Source organism: Balaenoptera borealis, assembly GCF_965194805.1.
Source record: "Balaenoptera borealis genome assembly, chromosome: 6".
In the NCBI taxonomy this organism is placed as follows: Eukaryota; Metazoa; Chordata; class Mammalia; order Artiodactyla; family Balaenopteridae; genus Balaenoptera; species Balaenoptera borealis.
Genome location: NC_138863.1, coordinates 72832342 through 72852867, shown reverse-complemented (window position 1 = coordinate 72852867; position 20526 = coordinate 72832342). Strand labels below are relative to the sequence as shown.

Sequence of the window (20526 nt, the reverse complement as noted above, 5' to 3'; positions counted from 1 at the left end):
ATTTTGGTTTTCATCTTCCTGAGTATTTTTTTTTTTTTTTGCCATCTGATTTTTTTAAATTAAACTTTTTGTCTTGGGATCGCTTTTTACAACACATGCAATTGTAAGAACTAATATAGAGCTTTCCTGTCCCCTTTACCCAGTTTATCCCAAATAGTAATATCTTGCAAAACTATAGAATAGTACCACAAGGATATTGACATCAACATGGTCAAGAAACAGCAACATTTTCATCACTCCAAGGATCTCTTCTGTTGTCCTTTTATAGCCACTCTGCCCTCCCTCCACCTGGCACCAGCACTGACTCCTCGCAACCAATAATCTGTCCTCCATTTCTATGATTTTATCATTTCAAGAATGTTATATAAATGGATCACACAGTATGTAACCTTTTAGAATTGGCTTTTTTTCATTCAGCATAATACCCTGGAGATTCATCCAAGTTGTGTGCACCAATAGTTCATTCCATTTTATTGCTGAGTAAGTATTCCATGGCATGAATGAACCAGTTTGTTTGACCACCTGTCTGTTGCCAGATGTCTGGGTTGTTTCTACTTTTTGGCTATTACAAATAAAGTTGCTATGAACATTTGTGTATAGGTTTTCGTGTGAACACAAGTCTTCATTTCACTGGGATAAATGTCCAGGAGTGTAATTGCTGGGTCATATAGTAGTTGCATATTTAGGGTTTTTTCTTGTTTGCTTTTTTTTTTTTTTTTTAAAGTAACTGCTCAATCGTTTCCCAGAGTGGCTGTATTATTTTATATTTCCACCAGCGATGTATGAGTGATCCAGTTTCTCCAAATGCCACCTGATTTTGAATAAGTTAAATATAGCTTCCCAGGTAAATATTAGGACAGTTTTTTTTTTTTTTTTTTTTTTTAATTGCAAGTACCAATTCTTTGTTAACAAAATTTAGGCCTCTAGCATTCTGCTTGGCTCTTGGGGACAGAGTGAGGGTGTGGAGAATTAGAAAGAAGATGAAGAGCCTAAGAGGACGTCATCTAGTTTTAACCCCCAGTGATTGCTGTCTTCTTTTGGGTTCCTGATGTCTTGTTTTAACCTGTTTCTATTGTAATTGTATCAGTAATCTCTTTCCCTTCAGGTGGTCTTTTCAAAGGCACAGAAAACCTTGAAGAGTGAGAGGCAATAGATTAGCTGTGAAAGCTAGAAGAGCTTTGAATTCACCGAAAGGTAACAGGGCTTTAGCTACAGCTCACTAGGTAGTCAAATCAATCTTTACTAAGTAGCTGGTTTTTAGAACAAATGCTCTAGGTAAGGGGTGACTTCTCTAATGAAGCCCAGTGATAATTACATCATGCCCTATTTTCTCTTAGGCAGACATGATTCCTGTTAAAGCTATTGAAACATTTAGACATGACACACCCAAAAGATCTAGAGTGCAAAAGTGTAGATTTAAACATTTCTGCCCCAACTTTAAAGATTTTTAATAGACTATTTTAGATAGAACTTCTAATTATTGTATTAAATCGCAAGACTAGTTTAAAAAATAGTTTTCTAAATGGAGGAATCTTGCTGTATGAACATTTTGGCTTGTAAGTTGTCTCTGTCTATCCTACATTGCCCTTTAGTAGAGAAACCTCTCTCTGTTCTAGGAAATTGATTATCATCATCATCAATAGAATCAATATTCCTCATCCATTTCTGGGTTAGGATTTTTGATCATCAAAGGGGAAACAGCAAACTGATTTTTAAACAAAACCGAACTTTCCGGTTAGGCTAGACTCTCCATATTTATGCCTCCTGTTCACTGCCCTTTAAACCAAATCTTGTGGTAGGTGCTAGTGTCTGATTTATATTTCTTCAAATAAATATGCAACTGCAAAGGAGTTTTGAGTAGTGCTTGGTGTTACAAAAAATGTTTATACGGGTTGAAGCTCATAATCTCCTTAGTGTATCAGTACTATTTCACAGAATTGAAAGGATGATTATTAGTTATTAATAATGTAAATAAGATGGTAGTGGCACTTGGAAAGAATCTCAGCAAGAATTTTTAAAGAAGAAACATTTCCTTTTAATCAGTATATTTTGTAATTAAGAATTTCCATATGTTGATTTGCATAAAGTGAGGTCCACCTGTATTGTATACATACTACAATTTTTCTTCCTTATCACTAACACAGAAGAATAATGAAAATGGCCCCTGACTACTACTGTTTGAGAAAAGAACTGCCAATTTACCCCCAGATGAGTCTCTGAGGGCTTGATTGGAGTTATTATCTACTTCTGAATCAACGTTAAGGCACTCTTCCTCTCACATTTGGCAAACGAGGGCCCTCTGGGCTGCCCTGATCAAGTCTCTAGGTTGTTATCCCAATCAAAGTGGTCCCAGATAATGGGGAGGGAAAACATAGCTTATTGTTTATTAAATAAAAATTAGCTTTTGTAGAGCATTTTCTAATTTATTAAGTGCTTTTCACCTTATTTCATTTAATCTTCCCAACAAATCTGTGAGGCAGAGATTCCATGCTACCCTCCTTATTTCATAGTTGAGGGATCGGAGGCTCAAAAAAACTAAGTGAATTGCCAGGAATCACAAACAATAACTGCCAAAGTCAGAACTGGAGTCTAGATATTATGACTGTAATGTCCGGAATTTTATATAACTTGCTGAGAAGAAGGAAGGCACCCCTCACAAGGTGGGGAATAGTAAAATGCATTTGTTATACTCAAACTTAACAACACATTTCTCCTTTCTTTTTAAGCCATCTTAACCAGACTCAGCAACGTTTATTGGAGGGATTATTACCTGATTGCATTACCTTACCCTTCCTGAACACGGGAAATTTCTATTTCCCCCAACAGACCATTTCACTATCAGAATATTGGACTAAATCTATATTTAAAATGTTAGAGGCATGCCATCTTAAACCAGATTCTCCCAGGATTTTAGTTACTCCTATATTCCAATAAGGAAATGTGAACCCCTGAATCTATCTCCCTACTTTCTTCCCTCAGTGGATTCCTTATCAGTTTAAATAATTCACGGCCTAGCCCCTATTGGATGAGCTTCTACAATATTGGCAGGCCATGTGCTAGACCTGCAGAGGGGTTTGTATGTCCAGTTAGACAACTCTTTTAATTTAACTGCCTGAATAACTGTGCACAAGTATGGCTTTTGATATCCCTGGATGGATGTCTGCCATGAGCCCACATCTGACCATGCGTTGCTATATGTGTGTGACCATGGATCGTCACACGCACAGGAACTGTGTAAGGGTATGTAATTTCTTTGTTTTTCCCAACTGATTTCTAAATATAACCCAACTTATTTCATTATTCCCCAGGTTTTAAAAAATTCGTTTCCTCCCCAAAACGTTAAAAGGGAAAGGAGGAATGAATGGATCAAAGCAGAATGAATTCTGTAAACGTTAAAAAACACTCCAAAGTAGGCAAAAAGTTTTTGTGGGCTGAATTATTTTGAGCCTGGATTGCCTACCTTGCCTTAATTTTTTTGAAGTCCTGTCTCAGTTTTTGCATTTAATTACTACACTGTTTTATTTTTTATTTTTTTTAACATCTTTACTGGAGTATAATTGCTTTACAATGGTGTGTTAGTTTCTGCTTTATAACAAACTGAATCAGCTATACATATACATATATCCCCATATCTCGTCCCTCTTGCATCTCCCTCCCACCCTCCCTATCCCACCCCTCTGGGTGGTCACAAAGCACTGAGCTGATCTCCCTGTGCTATGCGGCTGCTTCCCACTAGCTATCTATTTTACATTTGGTAGTGTATATAAGTCCATGCCACTCTCTCACTTCGTCCCAACTTACCCTTCCTCCTCCCCGTGTCCTCAAGTCCATTCTCTGTCTGCATCTTTATTCCTGTCCTGCTCCTAGGATCTTCAGAACCATTTTTTTCCCTTTAGATTCCATATATATGTGTTAGCATACGGTATTTGTTTTTCTCTTTCTGACTTACTTCACTCTGTATGACAGTCTCTAGGTCCATCCACCTCACTACAAATAACTCAATTTCATTTCTTTTTATGGCTGAGTAGTATTCCATTGTATATATGTGCCACATCTTCTTTATCCATTCATGGACACTTAGGTTGCTTCCATGTCCTGGCTATTGTAAATACAGCTGCAGTGAATATTGTGGCACATGACTCTTTTTGAATTATGGTTTTCTCAGGGTATATGCCCAGTAGTGGGATTGCTGGGTTGTATGGTAGTTCTATTTTTTGTTTTTTAAGGAAACTCCATCCTGTTCTCCATAGTGGCTGTATCAATTTACATTCCCACCAACAGTGCAAGAGGGTTCCCTTTCCTCCACACCCTCTCCAGCATTTGTTGTTTGTAGATTTTCTGATGATGCCCATTCTAGCTGGTGTGAGGTGATACCTCATTGTAGTTTTGATTTGCATTTCTCCAATGACTAGTGATGTTGAGCATTCTTTCATGTGTTTGTTGGCAGTCTGTACTATACTGTTTTAAACATTTCGCTTCTCACTATGTCTTCTATACTACACATACCATAATAAACACTGGCTATGATCCTAACTTAGTCTTGCTTTAAAATAGAAGTACTTAAGAATCTGAGCAAGGGAAAATAGCGTACTAACACTCACAAGGCACATTCTTTTCTCACGCCTTCCTCAGCCTATTGCCCCGGGTAATAAATTGTAGGGTAAAATAGCCAGTTTATTTGCTGTTTTCTTTCACTCTGCTGAGAAAAGCTACACTGCTGGCAAACTGACAGAAAATTTAAAAATAGAATCCAGTATATTGTATGTATGCTTGGTGAACGTGTTCAACATATAACATTCATGTGATCTATATTTCTTTTAATTTTTTTTGACTGGAATTAACAGAAATGTAATGAGTGAGCTTTTTAAACTGGATAGGGTGAGCAGAAATACTGTAAGAAAAGCAAGAGGTGATTCTTGCCCTCCCCTCCCCCTAAAACTCAAACAAGCCCTCACCTAACAACTAACCAAAAACATCTTTTATTTTTTTAAGGGAAAAGCAGATTTTTAAAAAGCATTAAAATTAATTTTTTGAACCTGTGTTCCACTAATACTACACTTATTTAGCTGCTTACAAAATGTTCATAAATTTTTCTTGCAGACTTGCTCTTAATGGATCTCCCTTTTTTTTCCTCACCCATGAATTTTTATTACTCTGTGTTTTTGGCCTTGTTTTCTATAAAATGTACCATTTTCACTCACAGCTTAAGACAGCTTTGATGTTCTTAGTATGACATACTGTATGTAATGTTAGCTGTTTAAAGGTGGAGATCAGACTGTGCATAATAACATAGGTAGTTTGGATTATATAAACACTACAGGAAGAAGGGGAGACAGGGCCCTTCTGTGTACAAATTTCAGATTGCTAGCTGTATGCCTGTTTAGAATGTTAAACACTCCTAACTAGGCAGTGATGAAGTTACTTCTTTAATGACTGTGACTTCTGAAGCTATAAAGACAAAAAATTTTCAACTAGAAATAATTTAAAGATGATGCCGGTAATTAGCATATTTACTTTATGTGATTTTCTACTTGCTACTTAGGGAGCTTTGAGGATAGAGGGGAAAAAATGAATTTCATTGTCTTCAAAGCCCAATTTAACAGAGCAATTTCATCAAAAACTTGGAGAATATAGCTTAGAAGAGCCAAAGGCAGAAGAACGTGATACAAATTGTAAATTTCATCCATTTATACATTTCACCTATTATAACGAAGTCGAAGTCGGAGGCAGGGAACTGTACCAGTCTACTTCCCTAGGATTGTTTCTTTTATATCTTAATATTTAAGATTAGTTAGACTAGCGTAGAGTTTTTTTTTTTTTTTTTTCTGTAATTTGTGTCATCCTTTTATTACTGAGGTTGCTGTCCTGCTTTTTCATCTGTTGTTGAAAGATTGGTAACTTTTGTGCATTTCAAGAGAAATTAAAACATATTACCATATTTTTCAGCAATGGGACATTTCAGAGTGAAGAAATAAGTCAACAGCTCTTCTGCTTTAGTCAGTTTATATTTTATTTTAAATATTCATATCCTGCTTTGTTTCAGGAAGACTTCAAGCCTGCTGATATGTTTACTGCTCAAATATCAGCACAGTAATAATCAGGCCTTTGAAACTGTGGGTGAAAAATCCAGCAAATTTCAGTCATCTTTTATTTATGTAAAGAGATTGTGTGGCATTTTACTTCCTGTCCCTTTTCACGGGAACTTTAAATATGGACGCTCCTCTCACCGGGTATCTTTATGTGGGGAAGCTCTGCGTGACGTTGAAGTTTTTATGTGGGGACTTGTTTAAAACACAGTTGTCTTTAAAGGCGGATTTGCCACAGCAAGGTTAGGGGTTGCCAATAAATCCATTTATAGCAACTTCTGTATTGCCTTCTCTAGACACAACTTTGGGGTGACCCGTGCATGATTCCCGCGGGCCACACAAGGCAGCAACATCCTAGTTGATCCCTCCGTGAACAAGGCTGGTCTAAAAGGCTTCGGGTGTGGAGTAGGCTGCGCCCCCCAGCCTGAATTGCCTGCCTGGGAACCCAGGATTCCCGAATCCATAGGCCCTACCCCGGCTTTTGCTCTGCTGGGGGATAACAAAACATTTTGGGAACTCGGGAATTTAATTTACTGCTACCGACCGAAACAATAATAGCATCTTTGTGTTTCTCCTACCTCCATACCTCCCTCCTCCCGCCGATACAAGCATGACGTTGGCCCTCCAAGGATGTAGCACAGACAACACAGGGCCAGCCCCGAGCGGCTGGAGGAGGCTGTTGGGACCCGGCCCCGGGGACGCTCGAGGCAATCACTGGTCCCCAAACCTCCCTAATTCGCGTTCGGGAAAGAAAAAGACACAGCAGGCGAGGTGCCCTTTACACCTTACATCTGCCTTAGCTCATTCTTGCCCCAGAAAGTGAGTGAGTGTGTGTGTAGTTAAGTGAGGCAGAGAAAATTCAAGAAAGCCACACAAGTCACCCTAAAGCATCCACCAAAACTTCATCTTGGTTAATTGCTCCCATATGTCCTCCTCGGCTGTTTTCAAAATGCAGCAAGGAGGGGAGGCCAGGCCACTTCACTGATTTTTTTAGAGGTTGAAAAAAAGATGGACTATCGCCCATCTTGGGTCCAATCCTGCAGGGACCCAAGCGCAGCCTCGAGGGACTAGCCCCCAAGGGGGAAGCTGGGGACCCCGCAGAAAGTTCGCGCGCCGGGCCCCAGTAGGTCCCGGGAGCCGCCGCAAGCCTGGACTGGGAGAGGCGCGGGAGGCGCGGCCCGGGCGGGCGCGCGAGAGGAAGGTGCCTTCGGGAACACGCGCAAGGGCGGGGATTCGCGCTGCCAATGAGGCCCCGGTGTGGGCCGTGCGAGGCGGGGGGACGGGCCGGAGCGCAGCCTTAGCTGTGGCAGCTGCGGGAGCAGCGGCCGCCTTGGGAGCTGGCGGAGAGGCAGCCGCGGAGCGCAGAGCTGGCCGCGCCCCGAGGCCCGGCCCTAGCGGTGGGGAACCGCACCGAGGAGCTGGAAACTTTCCCGGTAGGTAACTCCCGCCGCCCTGGCGCCGCCGCCGGCCTCCGCGCGTCCCGGGCAGCGCCAGCTGCTGCGGTGCAGAGCGGAGCAGGGGTCTCGGGAGGAGGAGAGGGTGATGGGAGAGTGGAAAGGCATGTGGGAAAGTTTCTGGAGCCTCCCTGCCCCCCCTTCGCTGGGCACACCCGGGAGCTTTCCGGGGATAGGCACGAACATGTTGGGCGCCTCGGGCCTCGGTCCTGGCGGCTCTGGAGAATCGGTGGCTTCCCTTCGCCTCAGCTCCGCGCCAGACCGAGCCGGCCCCGGGCGGAGCTGGGGTTCGGGGTTGCCGGGAACGCGCGGCGGCACGCTGGAGTTTCTGGACCACCTCCGCCCGGCGCGTCTCCGCGCCCCCTTTCCCGCCTCCTCTGTTGCCTTCGGGCTTGGCAAGGGCCTGGGCTGCGCCTGGTACCTGGGGTTGGGGGAGGCGAGGAAGAAGCGCGCCTGGCACCGCGGGGTCCAGGGCGCCCCCGGAGGGTAGGTGAGCGTGGGTCGCGAAGTTGACGAGTGAACTTAGGCCTCGGAGGGAGTCATATTGCCCCACTCTGGGCTGAAAGTATTGCTTCGCTTCCAAGAACACTGCGATGAGTATATCCACGTTCTTTTTTGGGGGGTGGGGGAGGTGAGCTAGGATTAGACTTTGAGGGAGAGTGAGAATTGTTTCAAGATTGTGTATCACCCCCCGTTCTTGGAGACTGAAGAGTGCTCACTTCTTTGGGGGGACTTATGTCAGGGCGCACGTTCTTCCTGCCGGACTTTGGGGTGCGGGCGCGCAGCGCTGTGGGTGTGACGGGCTCCCCGCTTTGGCGCGGCAGCTTTCCGGAACGGCTGGCGAGGAAGGAAGCCCCAAGGCATTGTGTGCCGAGTTTGCAGACAGAAATGTCTCTGGACCGGCGTTCTCAAAACTTACTTCACTTATTGTGTAAGGCTCCGGGAGGAAATGCGGCGGTGGCCAGGTAGAAATACGGCGCCGCCGCCAGGGCTTCGGAGGACGCCGGGCTCGGCGACAGCCTACCCCTCCCAACCCCCTCCAGCCCACTGTTGGCAGCCCCAGATCCCTGTGTCTCGAGGGATGGGACTCGTCTCGGTAGCGCTGTTCCCTGCTTGAGTCAACTCCGGGAGGTTAGGAGGGCACCTTCATCTTGAACTTGACCCTAGGAGCATCGCCGTCTGGGCGGTTTACAAGGTAAAAGGAAGCTGAATCTTCCCGTGGGATGGGCCTCGAACTCTGGCATGGAAAGGAAGTGACTGGTTAAAAATCTTTGAGGAATGGCCTTAGGACTGCTGAGGTCGTTAACTCCAAATGCCAGACCATCAGACTGCAGAAGTTAATGTGTTTGGAGGGGGATGGGGATAGGAGAGGAAAGGAGAAACCTGGTGAGTTGGTACAGAGAGTTGGTATTTCTACGTAGTGGAAATGAAGGGAGTCTGCATCTCTGCTTTCACCAGATCCGCTACTCTCTCTCTCTCCCTTTTTTTTTTTTCTTTCCTTCCTGGGTCATCGTTATTCCTGCCAGCCTGGCACTCCTGGGATGGGGGAGGGGAAGGAGAAGAAAGCAGTTGGGAAGCTTCCCTGGCCAGCTTGGAGGTATTTAAGATCTGCTACTAGGAAGATTCCAGGATTTTAACAGCTGGTTTTTGATTGCTGGGAATGAAAGAATTTATGAGCCACCGAGAGATGTTCATTATAGTGGTAGTCTGAATGTTTTACTCATCTAAGCTACTGAAGATCTCACAAGGGACGTCCCCTGGAGTATGCCAGTTTTTGCAAAATTTGTGTCAGCCAGAATGCTTGGTGGGTGTCAGTCAGAACTCATCGTAAATATATCCTGGCGGTATTAAGATGAAAAGTATGTGGGAGTGAAGGAAATATGGTATCTGACATCCTTCAGGACTTCCTCTTAGGGTTGCTCCTGTTACCTGCCAAGTGAATTCGGTCCAGGCTTCCGGATTGTTGTGATTTGACAATAAGAGATGGGAAATAGTGTCATCGATTTTAGTGGAGGCAGGAAAGTCCAGAAATAAATTTAAGGTCAGTTTTCATGACCCTGTCTTTCAGCTGTGATACCACAAACTTAACTTTTACTGGGACTTGGGAGCCATGGTTTTCCTGCTTTTTTGGTTTAACCACCAGAATGTCTAAATTATCATAATTTATGTCCATCGTGGAACTAAAACATAACTGATTCATAGTCAGCCTTTTTCTGCTTCCCATAACAGCCTGTAGAAAAGAACATTTCGTCTCTTTAACCACACACAATTTATTTGGTGCCATAGTGGGTTTTTGATAGTGGGTGATTGAGGGCACAAATCTAAAGACAATGGAATTTTCTCCATTAAATTGTTCATTTTTAGGCAACACCCCCCTCTGAGTTGCTGATTAATTCTTTATCTCCCAGGAACATTCAAATCAGTATCCCTGGGCTGCTAGAACTGTAATCCATATTATAATGATGCCTGCCAGCATTGCTGGAGGTTCATGTTATGTCGATGTTTCCATTAGACATTTCTAACCCAATTGTAAAGGTTTTTGTCTGGGTTGGGTTGCAAGTAGGCTGTGAGTCTCGTAGTCAGAGAGATGGCTTTATTTTTTATCCTTCTGATGAAAAGTTTCTTTAACTTGTAAGTTACAGGAGTAAAGTTTACAAAAGCAAAATAAAGCAGAAGAAATATATGTATTGCTGGGGAGAGATTTGTTTTAGTTCCTAGGATAGCTTTGTTTTGAACCATCCTTTAAAATGCATATTTCAATGGTGGAAAAACTAGAACCTTTTCCCAACCTCCCACCAGTTTACAAATGTTGTCTGTTTACTAGGCTCTTAAACCTTTCTGGGCCTTAGTTTTCTCATTGTTATTGTCCCTGTAATGGGATTACCTTTCAAGCGTAAAGTTCTGTGACTATCCAATAGTTTGAGAAATGTAGGCATTCTGGAGCCAGTGCTGTAATATTAGAATAGTACTTTGGGGTTTGTAAAGGGCTTTACTTACATATTTTATCCTTAAATCCTCAGTTAAGTAAACTGAGGTGGGACAAGTTAGATCAGTTTGCTTGATATCATCTATAAACGGTGGAGGTGAACTTGAACCTAGGTCTTCTGATTCTCCCTATTCCCACCCCCATATCTCTCTTTATTCATGGAGTCACAAGTGAATTGGCTAAAACTTGACAAACAGACTAATGTTAATATGTGGCATTTCATTTATGAGTTATTCGGGTTTCAGAACCCCAGGGTTAACATCTATGCTTTGATGTCAGAGATTAAGAACGGTTCAGTAATAATGGTAATAAAACTTTCTTCCCAAGAGAGTTTCAGAAATTCACATACCTCAAACTAATAATTTGTTTATTTTCAACTTCTTTTTTATTAAGTAGGCTTCAGGGTCTAGTGCGATTTATAATCCGGACTAGTAACCCAGACAGCATTCTTAAGGAAATCACTTCTCAAATCCGTACATCTTTTTTAAAATAAGTAATGAACATATCATTTGCCTTTCTTCTTGGTATCTCTCAGCTGAATTACAAAGCCCGGATAAATGTCCCATTTTTGGTGACATCCTTCTTGGGCTCTTTCTACTGATGTCTGGGTAAGTCTGATTTTGCAGCACTTTCTGTGCTAAATAAATTCTTCCCTTATGCTATTGGCTTAACGGTAAAGAAGTAGTAGGCTGCAGGTGACCCATTTTCACTGTGACTCTAAATGTTTGTACTGTGTCCTGCTTGCCTATTTAAGAGCGCTGAGTGCAACTTGACACTCATCTGGAAGCTGGTATGGATTTTCTTTAAAAGGTTCTAAAATAAAATTATGTGCTAAGCTATAGGCTCTTTTATGTCTGAGCAACCTGTTCATCTTCAGCTCTTTAAACTTATTCTCAGAAGACCATCTTTTTAAAATATTAAGCAATGGGGTTTAAGCCTCAGGAAGAGGATGCATCAATGAGTTCTGATTGTCTGACTATAAAATAAAAAGGCTGCCATTTTCAGGTGTGCGTGGAGAGACAGTGTTATGAAGCAGTATTTGCTAATGAAGTTGGGAGACTTGGTTATCAGTGTAACAGAAGGGGACAAGAGCAGCAAAGCAGAAGAATGGCTTCTGGTTTTTTATTATGAGGAGAATGGATTTTGTAGGTTCGTGGAGGACTTTTGATAATGTAGGCTATCGGGAGACGTTATCTTGTGCAGTGTCGAAGGGGTTCTGGTTTGGGTTGGCTGTGTTACTGATGAGGGATGCCTTTCTAGGGTAGATGTTGTCTTTAGGGGCTCCTGCAGGTGTGTGTGATCAAGGAGAATATTCTGGAAAGAAGAGTCATATAGGTAGGAATGTCAAGGACAAGAAAAGTGTTGCAGAGGGATGGCATAGTCCCTGAATTTTAGCACAGATTTTGCCACTACCATGCGGGAATTTATTAGTAAAAATCTTCCAGTTGCAACTATATAGATGTGAACCCAGGATGTTCAGCCATACAGCCCGGAACCACGGTGACTCACTACTCACCACCCTCCCTGCCACACCCAGAACAGAGGCTTATTACCTCTGTGAGTTGGGGTCGGAGTTGGGGAAGTCTCTAAGAAACACTTGGCTGTGACCTTTCCATGCATATATGCTCATGCAAAAATGGGATCTTCTATTACGTGTGCTTTTGAAGAAATATGTAAAAGATTCGACACACAAGGGTGCATGTAATGTATCTGCACAGTTTAGAGTACAGTATATACTTAAGTGAGGTGTTTTTTCTCCTGTCATATCAGTACATTCTTCTTTGGCACTGTTTTAATGGCTGTTTAGTAAATCCATTACATACATTACTATAATTTATTTTAACCAGCCCATTTTGACATTTAGGTGTTTTGGAAAGAAATATCTCTCAGGCTATCAGAGCCCTTTGGTTCAGATGTGATTTACTCATCATTAAATCACAGGGCCCAATAAAAAATAAATTAAAAAATCATAGGGCCCAGCACACAGGGGTACCTGGCTGCTGGTACCTTGAAAACCTCTCATCATCAAGAAACTGACTCTTTGTTCTTAGTTCCAATTTGAGAAAACCCTGGAGAGAACCCAGATTGGCCTGATGCCAGCCAAAGGAGAGTTACGGTTGGCAGTCCCCATTAGACCCACAAGATGGGACTGTGGGGAGACAAAGTATCCCACAAAGAAGGGGGTTATTATTAATGGAAGAGAGAGGGAGCTGGATAAACAAAAAGAGCTCGCTGTCTAATGCAGGGTATGTTTCCAAAAGTGGTATTGATGGTCATAACAACATACCAATATGCCAAAGAATGTGAACATTTTTAATGCTCCTGTGATATATACCCTATAGTCTTGAGAGTAGTAGACTTTTCCACACTCTGTGGGGATTTGAATTGCTGTGTGCACAGGCACTTGTGTAACAGGATATTGAATTACTGCAAAAAACTCGGAAGTTGGTCATTATTCCCATGTAACCCATTATACTCCCCTCTGTCTGCCATGCTTTATACTAAATTACTTGGGATTAGTAACATCAATTCTTAATGTTTATTGAGTGCTTGCTGACTCTGAGCTAGATGATTGAATTTTAAAAATTCTGTGGAAATGAAACAGCATTGTTCTTTCTTCACCCACTGTCCTACATACGTAGAGTGCTGTGGCAGGGATAGTTTCTTGCCCATACCTCAGCATTCCCCATCCTGGTCCTCCCTTCCTTCTTGTGGCTTAAACCAACAACCCTTTATTTGCTTGGGATTCAGAAATTGGAGCTGGGTTCAGCAGGGTGGCTTTTCTGCCTGGGTCTGGGCTCACTCATGCTCTGGTGGTTACATGATTCATAGCAGGGGCCCATTGCTGTAAGAATTTATTACCGCATTGCTTGATAACATAATCCTGCTTTTGATTAGTTTTCCATTGCCCATGTGTTGCAGGGTAAGTTGGGTGTACCTCCGGTCCCAGGGAGTGCATCTTGATTAAGCCAAGTCAACTTTAGTAATACCATACCTGTTGCTAGTGACTGGTTAATGAGTAAGTGTGTGACCAACTATTGGGTCCCACCATATTGAGAACCTAAGATTGTCAGCACAATAAAACAGGTTGACACTCTGAAAATCACAGAGTACAAAGACGGAAGGGGCCTAAGACCACAGGGACTTTTTTTAGCTGCTGAATTAACCAACCCTAAAACCACTGTGACTCAGAACTTCTTATGTGGGAAAATTTTTTTAATTATTGTTCGAGGCAGTGATCTCCAAAGTGGAGTGTGCCAGACCATCCAATATGGTAAGAAAGAAAATACTAAAAGTTTATCTAGAAAAAAAATTAGCTTTATTAATATTTAATAGATGAGTTGACACTGGTTGGTATATCTGAAAGTCTTCTTGTCACTTAGGTTATAGAAGGTCGCCTGAGGGAAGAGGAGGCATTTTACAACCTAGTGGAATTGACAGTGGTACCCTCATTCTTATTCTTTTTTTAAAATTTTATTTATTTATTTATTTATTTATTTATGGCTGTGTTGGGTCTTCGTTTCTGTGCGAGGGCTTTCTCTAGTTGCGGCAAGTGGGGGCCACTCTTCATCGCGGTGCGCGGGCCTCTCACTATTGCGGCCTCTCTTGTTGCGGAGCACAGGCTCCAGACGCGCAGGCTCAGCAATTGTGGCTCACGGGCCTAGTTGCTCCGCGGCATGTGGGATCTTCCCAGACCAGGGCTTGAACCTGTATCCCCTGCATTGGCAGGCAGATTCTCAACCACTGCGCCACCAGGGAAGCCTCTCATTCTTATTCTTGTCTTTGGTGAACTCTATCCATGTAAATGGATTTATGGGTTATATTATCTAGTTTTAAGTAAACTGACTCCAACAAAATAGGCAAGTGGTTTAAAAAGATTCTTGCAAAGAAAGTTGAATGGTAATGATGTCAATCTACAGGAATAAGAACATGTCTTATTTGAGATTAGAAAATGCCTTTTAAATCAAATTTAATGAGTTGGCACCAAAATTGTGTATGGATGTGTATTAATAAATGCAAATAAACCTAAGAATACTGTTTGGATCATTCTCATCCTTTAAAGAGTTTTTGATGGATGTTTTATAATGTACACACTGTATTAGTATACACATGTAATTCATAACTAGTGTTTTAATTATGTATAAATTATTGGGGTACATGTTTAATATTTTTACTGTTAGGGCTGCATGATCAAAAGGTTTTGAGATCCCAGTTTAAGTCACTTATTGTCCCTTATTGTCACGTAGTTTTTGTTACTTGCAGCTGAAAGCACCGTAGCTAATGCAAGGACAGATAAGAGCCCTGGCTGTTCCCCTTTTATTCATAGGTTTCAAGATTCTCTATGGTCTGATTTGTAACTTTCTTTACCACACCCACTTGTCCTCCATGTGTCTCTGCCACTGAGACTGTAACTGTCCTACTTCCTTTCAGTTTTGCCTCTGAGGAGGCTGTCCTCCCCTCCCCCCACCACTGAAATTTTCATTGTCCTTCAAGGCCTAGCTTAAGTAAATATTGCTTTCTCATTCACATTTTTCTGATTTCCCCCTTCTGCCTGTAAATGGTTCCTTCTATTTAATCCCCCCAGCACATTGCTTGTACATTGATTGTAATGTTTTTCTCTTTTTGTCTTTTATTAAAAAGTCGTTTGCCTGCTTGCTTTGCCTATGGGTTGTAGGCCTCTTGATGGTTGGGGTCCTGGCTTGCCTTAGTCATTTTTTAAAATTGCTTGTTTCCCCTTCCGGGAGAAAGTGAGGCAGGCAGACAGCCCGCAGTTGTTAAACACTGCTCTATGCTATTTACCATGGGGAGGGTCTCTCTCCCCCAGCCCTTGACAACCTTAGGAGGTAGAGAGCGCCGTGTACTTGTGAGGGATCTGAGAGCAAGGAGCACACGTGGCCAAGACAGGAAGATCCAGGGGTTTTGAATGTTGTAAATTACCTCCTAGATGCCAGGGAGACATCAAATTTGATTCTTTCCTTGTAGTAGTGACTTCTAGCTTAGATTTCTTTGTTAGCCATTTTTGTGTTCTTTTAAGTGAATTTCCAAAGGATTTTTTAGAAGTATTGGGGAAGAGGACACAGTTTTTCTCAAATGAACTACAGATAATTCAAAGCTTGCTGTAAAGCTTTTAGCCATGGAGTAAGTAGAATTTGTGGTAAGGTGAATTCGTCTTGGGATTTAGTTGTTCAAGTACCCATAGGATCCGTTTATAAGAATGGGACCACTTCTGGTGCATAAAGATGGAAATCTGGGGGTCTTTGAGGTAAGTTATTAGGAACCCTAAGTACCACCTGAAGGACTGTGAAAGAGTTTTGATTTGAGGTTATGTTTTGTTCTGTTTTGTGTTTTTTTTCTGTGAAGCCAGTTAACTTATTTTGAGGAGTCTCTGGAGAGGGTTTGGGGAGGGACCCTTTGAAATATCTCAAGATACTTTTGGAAGTGAAAACTAGGTGTGGTTTGAAACTTAAGGATTTGAAATCTATTCCATTGTAGATTTCCAAGAAAGTGGATGTGAATAAGTAAAATTTAAGTCCATTTGAGGGAAATTTTCCAGTGGCAATTTCATATTACAGAAGGAGTATGACATAAATTAAAGCATGTTAACTTAAAGAGTAAATATAATAATTTATAGACTCAAAAGACAGAAAAGGTGAGCGGCTCCTAAGTTGCAAATAGATGCAGTTGTGAATATTTGATTATTCAGGATTCTTGAAGCTTGCACGTGACTTAAGAGAACCTTACCTCAGGGTGGTTTATCTAGATAAGGCAGCAGTTCCCAAAGTGGGTTCCACAGAAGTGGACGCTCAGGAAATTAATAGACATTATGCAGGGAAGCAAGGTTTTATGTTCAAATAAGCAGGAAGATCTGGGTTAACAAAAGTAAAACAGGTGTTTTTGTTTTTAACTGCAGGACTTTTGAGCATCCTTATTTCTAATGTTCATTCTCAATCTCCTTGAAGGGAAACAGAGGAGTTAGTATTTCCCAAGTGCATTGAATTGTATAAGCTGTTTTTGCAAAGCATCTTTTAGCAAAAAGACAACGTTGGATTAATTTGCCGAAATATTTTAAAGCAAATCCCAGGCATCATATAATATCACCTGACAAATTTTAGTATGCATTTCTAACTAAGGACTTAAGGACAAAAATCACCACCTCATTATCACTTTTAATAAAATTAACAGTAATTTCTTACTGTTATCTAATTGTCCTCCAAATGTCATTTGTCACCATTTCTGGTTTTTGGAACCAGGATTCAGTCAAGGGTTACATATTGCACTGTGGGTTGTTGCTTTTGTCCCTGTAGTTTTTTTAAATATAGAAAAATGCTATCTTACGACCTCCTCCCTCCCTCTGCTGGCTTTCAGCAGAGAACTTGTAGGATGTACCATATCTGAATTTGTTTCCTTGTGTTGGTGTTTACCTTGTTCGTTTGTGCTCTGTATTTTCTGTAAACTAGAGGCTTTCCTTTAATCTAAAGGTACGTTTAGATTCAGGTTAAATATTTTTGCAAGAATAGGTCCTAGACTGTGCTTTTTTCTCCTTATGATTTGGGAGCAGGCAATTTAATTTAGTAATTCATAAGTCGCTTTCTTTAAAATATAAAGAAGTAATGGGGGCTTCCCTGGTGACGCGGTGGATAAGAATCCGCCTGCCAATGCAGGGAACACGGGTTCACGCCCTGGTCTGGGAAGATCCCACATGCTGCGGAGCAACTAAGCCTGTGCGCCACAACTACTGAGCCTGCGCTCTAGAGCCCACGAGCCACAACTACTGAGCCCACGTGCCACAACTACTCAAGCCCGTGCGCCTAGAGCCCCTGCTCCGCAACAAGAGAAGCCACAGCAATGAGAGGCCCGTGCAACGCAACGAAGAGTAGCCCCCGCTCGCGGCAACTAGAGAAAGCCCACGCGCAGCAACAAAGGCCCAAAGCAGCCAAAAATAAATAAAATAAAATAAATAAATTTATTAAAAAAAGAAGTAATGGCTTAGAGTTTGTTTGGAAATTTATTAGTATATCGTGGGGGAGGGGTGCAAGTTCAATTTATTCCAGTTGTTGTTGGAGACACCATGGTATTCGGAATAGTTGGCCTGGTTAAATGGGTATAAGTTCTCAGTATATCTTAAGACTATGAACCATGTGACTCTTAGGTAAAATGGCTTGAGTGTTAAACATTTCTGGTGGTAGAATTTTATTCAGAATGACAAGTTACCTGAGTTATAATGGTAAAACACTGTTCTATAAAGATTTATTTCTAAATACATTAATTTAGGAATATGCATTAATTCTACCTCTATTTGATAAATTTTAACAGACTATTTTTCTGATAAATGCTTATGCTGATTTGAAGTACAGCCATAAATCTAAATACACCCTCAGGGTGATAATTTTATATGTACATTGTCTTGGAAACCCAGACATGTAAATAAAAGTTCGTATCATAACTGACTTTGCTAACTTAATTTGATATTTAAGTTTTTTCCCTTGATATCTTTCCAAGTGCCTGTTGTATGTCTGGGAAAAATCAAACTTAAAGGCGTTTTGTATGTCTTAATGAAGAATAGCATGGTATATATAGAGAAGCTTTGATGGACGGAAGCTATCATTGGCAGTTCCCAGCATATTATTATGTTTACTGCTTAGTGGGCAGGGATACTATTTTATACATTACAACTTGCCTGTAGTGAATAATAAGGTGCCTTGGACAGAGTAGTGCTTTGTACCTATAGTAGTACACTAAAAATATACACATATACACTGCTTTTTTCTCCTCCTTTTTTAAAAATACAAATATATAGGAGATAGTGAAAAAAGCATGATCTTTGAAGCCAGATGAACCATGGGTAGTTTACTGGACCTCTGTCGCTTTGTCTGTAAAATGGGATAGTAATTCCTGTTTCATAGGGTTCGTGCCAAGACTAAAGGTGAGAACCTACACAAAATATTTTAGCTGGCCAAAAAGTTCGTTCGGGTTTTGTGTAACATCTGACTTACATAGCTATACATAGCAGTGTGCTTGGCTCATAGGTGCCCAAAACAGGTCCTTTACTCCCTTCTCCTCTTAACCCTATTTTTATTTTTTAAAATTTTATTCATTTATTTATTTATGGCTGCATTGGGTCTTCGTCGCTGTGCGCGGGCTTTCTCTAGTTGTGGCGAGCGGGGGCTACTATTCGTTGCGGTGCGCGGCCTTCTCATTGCGGTGGCTTCTCTCCTTGCGGAGCAGGGGCTCTAGGCGTGCCGGCTTAAGTAGCTGTGGCTCGCGGGCTTTAGAGCACAGGCTCAGTAGTTGTGGCGCACGGGCTTAGTTGGTCCGCGGCATGTGGGATCTTCCCGGACCCAGGGCTTGAATCCGTGTCCCCTGCATTGGCAGGCGAATTCTTAACCACTGCGCCACCAGGGAAGCTCCTTAACCCTATTTTTAAATTCAGCTTTCCGGATCAGTAATTGAATGGAAGTTTCGGTTTGTTCTGAGGGTTTTAAAAATTGCTAACTTTAAGGTACTTGTTACAGAAGTCCAGATAAGAGCTTGATTTCAAGATAACCTTTATGCATAATTTCTCAGTTGCTTCTATTAAAACAATTAGACGTTTATATGAAATGTTTTGAACAAACAAGTGGGACATTTTTAGATGGTAATACATAGAGGAGAAGGAACCAGAGAATAAAATGGGTATTTTATTATTGCCATGAGGATATTGCTAACAAACCTTCTGGTTTTAATGAAAAGTCAGTATTTAAAAAGTCCATTTATTTACTAAGCCTGTGAGAACATGAGATGCTCCGCAGACTTATGTAGAGTTTTGCTGGAGTGCGTTTTAGAATAAGAAACTTTATTTTGTTTAGATGGAGTAAGTCTGTAGTGCCACACTCAAGTCCTACGTGTGGTTTATTTATGAACAGGGCCACCGCCCACGTGGAGCGCAGTCTTTCCTGCAGAGGAGAGGCATTGGTGCTTCCCTGAAGGGCCCCGGATCCTCATGAGGGGGGAGGACTCTCTTTACTGGCTTGTGTCCTATTAAAGACTCATGGAAAGCGAGAATGAATACATCCTACGTTTTGAACAGCAGAAGTCAAGGAACAGCTTGGAGGCTGTTTAAATAGGCATTTATGGGTGAAGCAAGATATGTTTTCTTCTATCAGGTGTTTCTAAATCTTGGGGCATTTGGCTTTGTGAATGGCTTGTGGAAGAAGAGGTCTCACGAAGACAAGGGCGCACGCTGCTCCCTGACCTGGTAGTACCTGTTCTCTGAGAACGACCTTGATTCCCTAAGGCCACTCAAGTTCAGCTGCACTGGAGCTTTTTTACCCTTTTTTTTTTTCCTGCCGTGAAGTAACAGTTTGTTTATCCCTTCCTTTCTGAAATGTTTTGTTTAAGCAAGAAGGACTCCTTAAATTGTCCAGCTCCACATACCAAAAGTCAAGCCAGGAGGAATCAAAGAGCGTGATTGCCCCTCCCATCATGGAAACAGTGATGAGATACCTACCATTTTTAGAGGGATAGTGATTGAATTCTAAGCTGATGGGATTTATAGGCATTTGACCTTGACAGGGCTTTTTTTTTTTCTTTCTTCATTAAGAGCAGTCTTAGCTAGCTCAGAGAATATAATATCCTTAAGAGTTTTAGAAGTAAAAAGTTACCATGAAGGTGTTAACTGTTTGACAAATTAGAAACTGTTTTCACTTGTCAAAGGGTGGCGGAAGTCTTGCATTAATTTTTCCAACAAATATTTCTTGAGGGCTGTCATTGTGCCCTTCTGAGTTTGAAGCCCAGCTCTGTGTCAGTCTGAGGAGACAAGTGCACGCAGAGTACAAATGTTAGACACGTGCGCAGCGGGAGCCAAGAGGAGGAAGGGGAGGAGGAGTTGGGGCTGGGGAAGGCTTCAGGGAGGAGGTGAAGAATGCCGAGCACGTTGCCAGGTGGGGAAGAGAGTGAGGGGCTTTCTATGAAGGGAGCCTGCTGAGCAGAGGCTGGGAGGCATGAAAATACAAGTCATGTT

General features: G+C 41.8%; 1 protein-coding gene and 1 pseudogene across 4 annotated transcripts in view; one reads left to right on the top strand and one right to left on the bottom strand.

Annotated features, from left to right (window-relative positions):
- Positions 1 to 20526, bottom strand: part of LOC309630263 (heterogeneous nuclear ribonucleoprotein R pseudogene) — a 499447-nt pseudogene that overhangs the window by 449886 nt on the left and 29035 nt on the right. The window lies entirely within an intron of this gene.
- The window catches only part of TANC1 (tetratricopeptide repeat, ankyrin repeat and coiled-coil containing 1), a 239500-nt gene continuing 226312 nt past the window's right edge, over positions 7339 to 20526 (top strand). For all 3 annotated transcript variants that reach the window (XM_082395219.1, XM_082395220.1, XM_082395218.1), the window contains exon 1: positions 7339 to 7519. The gene's annotated coding sequence lies outside the window, so the exon portion shown is untranslated. The remainder of the gene's footprint in view (positions 7520 to 20526) is intronic.